This window comes from Oncorhynchus clarkii, chromosome 5 (genome assembly GCF_045791955.1).
Source record: "Oncorhynchus clarkii lewisi isolate Uvic-CL-2024 chromosome 5, UVic_Ocla_1.0, whole genome shotgun sequence".
Classification (NCBI taxonomy): domain Eukaryota; kingdom Metazoa; phylum Chordata; class Actinopteri; order Salmoniformes; family Salmonidae; genus Oncorhynchus; species Oncorhynchus clarkii.
In genome coordinates this window covers 82,540,940-82,549,761 of record NC_092151.1, presented here as the reverse complement: position 1 = coordinate 82,549,761, position 8,822 = coordinate 82,540,940, and positions in this window count along the sequence as shown.

Sequence of the window (8,822 nt, the reverse complement as noted above, 5' to 3'; positions counted from 1 at the left end):
TCTACTTTTGACTGCCATAAAGCCTACATTTGATTGCCATAACGCCTACTTTTGACAGCCATAAAGCCTACATTGGACTACCATAAAGCCTACATTTGACTGCCATAAAGTCTACATTTGACTGCCTTAAAGCTTTACATTTGACTACCATTAAGCAACTGCACATGGAGACAAAGATCATACTTTTTGGAGAACTGTCCTCTGGTCTGATGAAACAAAAATAGAACTGTTTGGCCATAATGACCATAGGAGGAGGCTTGCAAACCGAAGAACACCATCCCAACCGTGAAGCATGGGGGTGGCAGTATCATGTTGTGGGGGTGCTTTGTTGCAGGAGGGACTGGTGCACTTAACAAAATAGATAGCATCATGAGGGTGGAAAATTATGTGGATATATTTAAGAAACATCTCAAGAAGTTAAAACTTGGTCGCAAATGGGTCTTCCTAATGGACAATGACCCCAAACATACTTCCAAAGTTGTGGCAAAATGGCTTAAGGACAACAAAGTCAAGGTATTGGAGTAGCCATCACAAAGCCCTGACTTCAATCCTATAGAACATTTGTGTGCAGAACTGAAAAAGCGTGTGTGAGCAAGGAGGCCCACAAACCTGACTTATTTACACCAGCTCTGTCAGGAGGAATGGGCCAGAATTCACCCAATTTATTGTGGGAAGCTTGTGGAAGGCTACCCGAGTTAATCATTTTAAAGGCATAAAGCCTATTTGACTGCCATAAAGCTGACTACCACAAAGCCTACATTTGACTACCATAAAGCCTACATTTGACTGCCATAAAGCCTACATTTGACTGCCATAAAGCTGACTACCATAAAGCCTACATTTGACTGCCATAAAGCCTACATTTGCCTGCCATAAAGCTGACTACCATAAAGCCTACATTTGACTGCCATAAAGCCTACATTTGACTGCCATAAAGCTGACTACCATAAAGCCTACATTTGACTACCATAAAGCCTACATTTGACTGCCGTAAAGCTGACTTACCATAAAGCCTACATTTGCCTGCCATAAAGCTGACTACCACAAAGCCTACATTTGACTACCATAAAGCTGACTACCACAAAGCCTACATTTGACTACCATAAAGCTTGTTCATGATGGCGCCGGAGGGGATGGCAGCCGTCTTATCGGCTCTTAACCAAACATGCTATTTTGTTTGTTTTTTCGCGTCATTTGTAACTTGATTTGTACATAATGTTGCTGCTACGGTCTCTTATGACTGAAAAGAGCTTCTGGACATCAGAACTGCGATTACTCACCTCAGATTAGACAAATAATTTTTCTTCAATGAGTTGGAGGGCAGGGAGACACTACAGACACCCAACCAGGCCCAGATCCTCGGCATTCGCTGGAAAAGGAAACTGAGATTTCGCAGAAAAAGATCAGGGTGCCTTGTGAGGTTTAGGTGACGAGTGGCTAATCTTCCTTTGCCTTCCATCCTGCTACCTAACACTCAATGGCTGTAAAATAAATATGACGAACTGAAAGCACGTATATCCTACCAACGGGACATTTAAAACTGTAATATCTTATGTTTCACTGGCAACTGCTCGGCCTCTGACCACAAGGCACTACAGAGGGTAATGCTTACGGCCCAGTATATCGCTGAGGCCAAGCTTCCCGCCATCCAGGACCTCTATACCAGGCGATGTCAGAGGAAGGCACTAAAAATTGTCAAGGACTCCAGCCACCCTATTCATAGACTGTTCTTTCTGCTACCACACGGCAAGCGGTACCGGAGCACCAAGTCTAGGTCCAAGAGGCTTCTAAACAGCTTCTACCCCCAAGCCATAAGACTCCTGAACAGCTAATCAGATGGCTACCCAGACTATTTGCATTGTCCCCCCCTCCCCGGAATACGCTGCTGCTACTCTGTTATTATCTATGCGTAGTCACTTTAATAACTCTTAACACTTTAATAACTTTAAAAACTACCTACATGGACATATTACCTCAATTACCATCAACACCGGTGCCCCCGCACATTGACTCTGTACATGTACCCACTGTATATAGCCCCGCTATTGTTATTTACTGCTGCTCTTTAATTATTTGTTATTCTTATCTCATACTTTTTTTTAGGTAAGCATTTCACTGCAAGGTTTACACCTGTTGTATTCAGCGCATGTGACAAATAGAATTTGATTTGATTTGACTACCATAAAGCTGACAACCATAAAGCCTACATTTGACTGCCATAAAGCTGACCACCACGAAGCCTACATTTGACTACCACGCAGCCTACATTTGACTACCACGCAGCCTACATTTGACTACCACGCAGCCTACATTTGACTACCACGCAGCCTACATTTGACTACCACGAAGCCTACATTTGACTACCACGCAGCCTACATTTGACTACCACGCAGCCTACATTTGACTACCACGAAGCCTACATTTGACTACCACGAAGCCTACATTTGACTACCACGAAGCCTACATTTGACTGCCATAAAGCCTACATTTGACTGCCATAAGTCTGTGTGGGTCAGTGGGTAAGAGTGTGGCTCTACCCATGCCAAGGTTGTGAGTTCCGTTTCTACAGGGATCACATACACATAATGAAATAGTGCACACTCACTGCACTTTAAATCTCTTAGGATAAAATTGTCTCCTAAGTGGCATAGCTATGTCATTATGTTACATAAGTGCTAAGCCTAACTGAAGATGTGATAAGTCGTAATGACAGATGTTATGTCATGGGCTGTCTTGTAAAGTGGAAGGCTGACTATTCACCTCAGAAGTCAGAATATTGAAATGCAGCATTTATCTGCACATGGAGACACACATGCTCATCATCCCCATCATTAAATGTGCTTAAATATACATGAAAATAACATCTGAGGCATCCCGAGTGGCGCAGCGGTCTGTGTTGCTATGTCACTACAGGCTGTGTCATAACCGACCATGGCCAGGTGTCCCATAGGGGGGAGCTTAATTGGCTCAGTGTCGTCACAAGTCGCTCTCTAGCGACTCCTTGTGGCGGACCTGGCACCTGCAGGCTGATCGCCAGTTCAGTGGTCGCCAGTTGAACGGTATTTCCTCTACACATTGGTTCAGCTGGCTTCCTGGTTAAGCGAGCAGGTGCTAAGAAGTGCGGCTTGGCGGTTCATGTTTCGGAGGGAGCCTAACTCGATCTTCGCCTCTCCCGAGCCCGTTGGGGAGTTGCAGCATTGAGACAAAATCGTAATTGGATATCACAAAATTGGGGAGAAAAAGGGGGTAATATTTTTTATAACTAATAATAAATATAGAAACAAATATTTGAATTACATGTGAATGAATGGAGCGAACCAAGAGCAGGTCACGTTTCTGCTCCGTTCTTCTGGTAGACCACAGAGAATGTGGACTCACTCAGCAGCCTCTCCACTAGCAGTACTATAACTCAGAATACACTCATCCAAACCACCCGTGATGCTCCTACTGTTTGTATCCATGCCCTGGCTGAGGTTGAGGTCCGGGGACTGGGGAGGAGTGCGTGAACCGCATGTGTGGAGCACGCTGGGCTTCTTCCTCACATGTTGGACAACAGGACTGGCCCTGCCGTGGCACTGCTTATGTTTTGCTTTCGCTCTAATCCCTTTTATTACACAGATACAGTCAGGGAGGAACACACACACAGTCTTGCGTAAACAAATCCAATCATTCACGTACTCTTTGCGTCAGTCATGGACACACACATAGACAAAAACACACACAAACAAATACATGCACAATCTTTCACACATGCACACACACAGACACACATGCAGTCCTGTCCAGGCACATGCAGTAATGAGCAGAGCTTAATGCGTGCTTCCTGTTGGCCCAGACCAGGGCAGGCAGAGGACGGGACACCTTAGCTCGGGACGAGGTGGCCGTGGGCCAATCATAGCAGTTCCCAAAGTGCCTGCCATGCTGTCACACACACACCTAGACACAGACACTTATAGCCACACACTCATACACACACAGCTCCTGAATGTTATGTCCCTGGAGCTGTCCGAGGCGTTTAGAGCTGCTGCCCAGTGCTTCATTAATCTGCCTAATTACCTCTGGGGCCTGAATCTGAGACCTCGCCACACAAAGAGAGACCCGGTCACACACACACACACACAGCCAATTCCACACAGACAGACACCATGAGGACAGTGTTTGTGTCTGTCTATGCTCCTGAGTCCATATTCATGTCATGATAAGGAATTCTCATTGACCACGCCCACAAATTGGGTAAAACATTCTTTCCTATTGACCCCCATTGTAAATGAGGCAACTTCTCTGTACATTTTTTGTTATACAGAAATAACAAAATATGCCGAAAAGTTGCTGTGTTGTTCAATCAAACCAGTCAGAAATCACGACCTATGGATCACAATGAGCCTGTGAGAAGAGCCCTGTGACTTCAGGCTATTCGACGTGGGAAATGTGAGGACCCGGTGTCCAAGTAGCTTATGTGTGTGGAAAACATTTCATCACAGGTAAGACATTTATCTTGTCTAGTATAGTCCATTTGTAACTCCACTCACTCCTTGTAGTTGTGTAGTAAATGTTTTTGTGTTGTTGGTCTTGGCTAGCTTAATGTTCCGTTTGGTAGCTAGCTAGCACTCACTCACGTGGCTGCTAGCACTGTCGTGAAAAGGGGCATGAGAGAAGCCCTACAATCTAATGTTTTTCTAAGTATTGAGAATGCTCGGGAGCAGGCAATGTTTAGAAGTAATCTTTAGACATGCTGTACTTTTCTTAAATGTACACTGAACATAAATATAAACGCAACATGTAAAGTGTTGGTCCCATGTTTCATGAGCTGAAATAAAAGATCCAAGAAATGTTCCATACTCACAAAAAGCTTATTTCTCTTAAATTTTGTGCACAAACCTGTTAGTGAGCATTTCTCCTTTGCCAAGATAATCCATCCACCTGACAGGTGTGGCATATCAAGAAGCTGATTAAACAGCATGATCATTACACAGGTGCTGGGGACAACATGCCACTCTACAATATGCAGTTTTGTCACACAACACAATAGATGTCTTTAAGGGAGAGTGCAATTGGCATGCTGACTGCGGGAATGTCCACCAGAGCTGTTGCCAGATAATTGTATGTTAATTTCTCTACCATAAGCCACCTCCAATGTCGTTTTAAAGAATTTGGCAGTACGTCCAACTGGCCTCACAACCGCAGACCACGTGTAACAATGCCAGCCCAGGACCTCCAAATCCGGCTTCTTCACCTGGAAGATCGTCTGAGACCAGCCACTCGGAGAGTTGATGAAACTCTATATAGTATTTCTGTCTGTAACAAAGCCCTTTTGTGGGGAAAATTTGTTTGGGCCTGGCTTCCCAGTCGGTGGGCCTGGCTCCCATGTGGGTGGGCCTCCCAAGCCCATGACTGTGCCACTGCCCATTCATGTGAAATCCATAGATTAGGGCCTAATGAATTTATTTCAGTTGACTTATTTCCTTATATGAATTGAAACTTAGTAAAATTTTTGAAATTGTTTCATGTTGTGTTTTATATTTTTGATCGGTATAGATTTGTAATTCACTAAAGCAACAAGAAAATTGCATTTGAAAAGGGTAAAGTTTTGGCTGTGAGCCAATGGGGTAACCTAGGGAACCACAGGTTGTTTTTCCACACAGGAGGACGGACTTTCTATCTAATACCAACTGGCACTATCTGACAGTATCTGTCTAGTGTCTGTGTCTATCCGACAGTACCTGTCTCGTGTCTGTGTCTATCCGACAGTATCTGTCTAGTGTCTGTGTCTATCCTACAGTATCTGTCTAGTGTCTGTGTCTATCCTACAGTATCTGTCTAGTGTCTGTGTCTATCCTACAGTATCTGTCTAGTATCTGTGTCTATCCTACAGTATCTGTCTAGTATCTGTGTCTATCCTACAGTATCTGTCTAGTATCTGTGTCTATCCTACAGTATCTGTCTCGTGTCTGTGTCTATCCTACAGTATCTGTCTAGTGTCTGTGTCTATCCTACAGTATCTGTCTAGTGTCTGTGTCTATCCTACAGTATCTGTCTAGTGTCTGTGTCTATCCTACAGTATCTTTCTAGTGTCTGTGTCTATCCTACAGTATCTGTCTGAGTCTGTTTAATGTTTATCTATGTCTGAATCTTGTGTTTCAGGTGAGGTGTGTGTCTTTTTATTATTTTCATTTTTTTTATTAACCCCTTCACCACCCCTGCTCTTCGGAGGACAAATATCTTAGTTTTGTTTAAAGCTTTTTTGCTACATATAGATACATTTTGCATATACATTTTTACATACATGGTACTTTTATATAAAGCAGTCACATAACAATAGTACATGACCAAACATAAGCTCTTTATTCCCAACCTTCAGACACTCTCAGCCCATCCCACCTATCACCATAGACCTCAGCTCTTTAATCTCAACCCTCAGCCACTCTCGGCCCATCCCACCTATCACCATAGACCACCCTCGTTTGGTTTCCATGTGACATATATTTTTCAATTGTGCTGTGATGTTTTACAACATGTTTTTACCTTTCTAATCATATATTATACACAGATTGTGAGCTAAAGATGAAAACCTTTCCTATGAATATTATTATATTATTTATTGACTGACTGGCTTTCTAAATCGCCCAACACTGCTATTTGTAAGGTTCATTTTAATTGCATGTTGTGTGTCTTTTTGTCTGTACCTGTTTGGCAGAGCTGTATCCTATTTAGTAAAAACTCTGCTTGGCAGGGTGTGTGGGGTGTTCCACTTCAAACATAATACATGTCTGGATTATCTTCATCACTGTTTGCTCCCTCAATTTTTTATTTATATTTTTAAGAAGGATTAATAATGCTTTTATAAGAAGACTTCCTCTCTACTGTACGCTCTGAGGAACAGAGACTATCACTGCCAACCATCCTCTAATAGAGCTTGTCACACCTGCCTCACCTTCTGAGGGCAAACTAAGGTTTAAAAAGAACCTTTACTAGAATAGATGTGTCACTTCAAATAGTCCAAGCCGGCTTGTTATCCCAAAGTCACAACTCATTATAATCTCACCATCAAACCCACTCTGCTCAGTAATCTTCTGTGATGTAGCTTGTAACTAATGTGGTTTATTCATATTCAAGAGTTGTCAAGTGTCCTATAATACCTGAATTAATAATCTAGTATATCATATCCATCCGTATTATTAGTAGTAATGTTTGTTATTAGGCCAACTATGCTATTAGTATACCATACTACAGGATGAGATGAACTTGAATCAGACTGAGGATGTCCATTGCCACCACATGTACTATGATTCCCTGTGTACTACTATGAATAATGGCCAAAAGTCGATTTGAGCCTGGAGGAGAATAGATGAGGTTGAGCTTTGTGTTATTTCCTAGACCTGTTTTTTGCTTTGTTCCCAGTAGATGCTGATGTATTGCCGCAGAGCGAGATTTATGGACGCAGTGCATTGTGGCTCCTGACACTTTGACATGTTGTATTAAACGAGGCCAGGTTACCTGTACCAGTCCATGAGAGATTCTCAACAACCCGCTCAGCTCCAGGGCTCTGAGAAATGTTCTGTCACTGTGTCAGGTTCTATTTAATCTACACAAAGACTTTCATTATTAAATCCATTATGTGACTTTTTTCAAAAGGCATTTGTTATTCCACTTATTCCCCATCACTTTGTTAATTTAAGCTGGATGGCGTGTGTGTGTGGGTGCCGACGTAGGCCTTGTATTCATGAATATATAATGGACCTCTCCATGCTTTGTGGTTCGCTCTGACATGTGTATATTAGACGGTTGTAGCACTCTGAGATTGTAAATGATCTTCTTATTTACCCACGCCCTAATGGTTTAGAGAGAGAGAGAGAGAGAGAAAGAGGGAGGGAGGCAGAGAGATAGCTGGAAGGAAGCATAATGGCAACAGTGCAGGAAATGGCGGACACTGGCAGGGTAATAACTTCGATGGGTTGCCCTTTCAGAGGTGTTACAGAGAAAGGCTTTACTTTGTTGTCATAAGGCTGGGTCGTGGTGGTTAGGATGATGTTAATGTGCTTCAGGAATGTGACAATATGGACATAAGGCGGTAGTAAACATTGTAGAAACAAAGAGGTTGTGAAGCCTTTGAGATATGACATGGGAGTTGACCTGACCACTGCTGTACTGTAGTAGGGAGTCAGCATTTTAGCAGTGAGGGAGTCATTTTTGAGGTACTCTAACATGGCCAGGCTGTTAAGAACTCTGAAAAACACTTTGTAGTATCTGCCTAGCTGTGCATACTGGGCCCTGATTAGTGGGATAGCTGGGTGCTCATGTTACAGAAACACTCCTACAATGCTGACCTTCTGTGTGAACTTAGATTGGACCTGTTGCACACACAAACACATATACAGTACACACATTTACACTCACAAACACAAACACATACACATACACACACTCTCACGCACATACACATGGCCTGTGTATGGCGTCATACACTGTAAAAGGTGCAACTCATGTTCCTCCTGGCATGTGTGTATGGGAGGGAGAAGCCCAGCCTGTCCACACACCATCAGGTAACATGAGTCTTTCTCCTCTGATCTGACCGTATCTCCGCTCCCCTCCTCCCCCAAACACTCCCCATTGACCTCCCACCCTGTCTGTGAGAAGGTATGAAGATGATATCATTGCGTGAAAGCCTGAAGCCTATTGGCTACTCTGCTTCCCCTATCTACCTGCCTCTTCCATAACTCCCTCCGTCGGACAAAAACACAGCCAAGACAGGAAGACGTGGCTGAATGGGAGACAGAGAGACAGTAAGAGAGAAAGACAGACCAAGGTATTTAGACTGAGCGATC